Source organism: Octopus bimaculoides, chromosome 27, assembly GCF_001194135.2.
Source record: "Octopus bimaculoides isolate UCB-OBI-ISO-001 chromosome 27, ASM119413v2, whole genome shotgun sequence".
In the NCBI taxonomy this organism is placed as follows: Eukaryota; Metazoa; Mollusca; class Cephalopoda; order Octopoda; family Octopodidae; genus Octopus; species Octopus bimaculoides.
The window spans coordinates 16,832,288-16,833,654 of record NC_069007.1 but is presented as its reverse complement, the minus strand read 5'-3'; positions in this window follow the sequence as shown (position 1 = coordinate 16,833,654).

The following is a 1,367-nucleotide window of genomic DNA, read 5'->3' as shown; positions in this document are numbered from 1 at the left end:
TATACATAGACTCATACATGTATACATATATACATACACACACACAGAAATATATATACACAAGCACATAAACATGCCGTATATATTATATATATATATATATATACATACCTACATACAAACATACACACACACCTACATACATATACACATATATATACATGCAAGCAGTCATATATAACTACATACATACATACATGCACACACATACGCACACATATTTACAAACATACACACATATACATACATACACATACATACATATGCACACATCCACACACACATACACACAGATACACATGCACATACATACATATATACATACACACATACATACATACATACACACACACATTGGAAGTGGCTAATTTCAATAATGTTCACATACAGCTTTTTCATTAGCTGTTTGAAAGTATTATCTCTACTTTTATAAAGTACTGTGTGTGTGTGTGTATGTATGTGTATGTATGTGTGTGTGTGTGTGCGTGTGGTGAGAAGTTTACATCTTGGTCACATGGTTCCAAGTTCAATCCCACTACATAGCACTTTGGGCAACTGTCTTGTACCATAGCCCCTGGCTGACCAAAGCCCTGTGAGCGGATTTGGGAGATGGAAACTGAAAGAAGCCCGTCATATATATATATATATATATATATATATACATAATCACTACCACCACTCCCCATCACCACCATGATAACCATTACCACCATGATCACCACTACGAACAGCATCACCACCACCACCACCACCACTGCCGCCACCACCACCAACACAATTCCCCTCCAACTTTGGAGCTTCAAAACAGATTAAAGCCAACAGCCTAAGGAGATAAGTCCAGTATATACAAGAGATTTAAGGAGATTCTATGCTGGAAGTAGTTAATTCCTTTATATAACTTCTTAAATAACACATGTATGGACGTGAGGGTCAGTATTAATGTGTATATATATAATCTATTTATCTGTCAATCTGTTGTAGGTATCTTTAGTTGCACTCACACAATCACATACACATGCGTTCACACACACACACACGTATCTATATGTATATACACACACATACATACATACATATATATATATATATAAAATATACAAGAATAAGGGCAGGGAATCGTCAGTTAATAATAGAATTAATAATTAACAATTTTGCCAAGTAGTTCAGTATGAAAAAACCTTTATCGGTAAAACCATTTATCATCATAAATATACAGGGATTAGCATTGAGTTGCTTCTCCAACATACTGAAAATTTTAGAAATAGCAGTCAAAGAACTACTGATTCTAAACTACAAATTTTTCTCTAAACGGATGGCGATATTTATTGCACACATAGAACAAAAAACCGGAGGGAAAAGCGTAAACA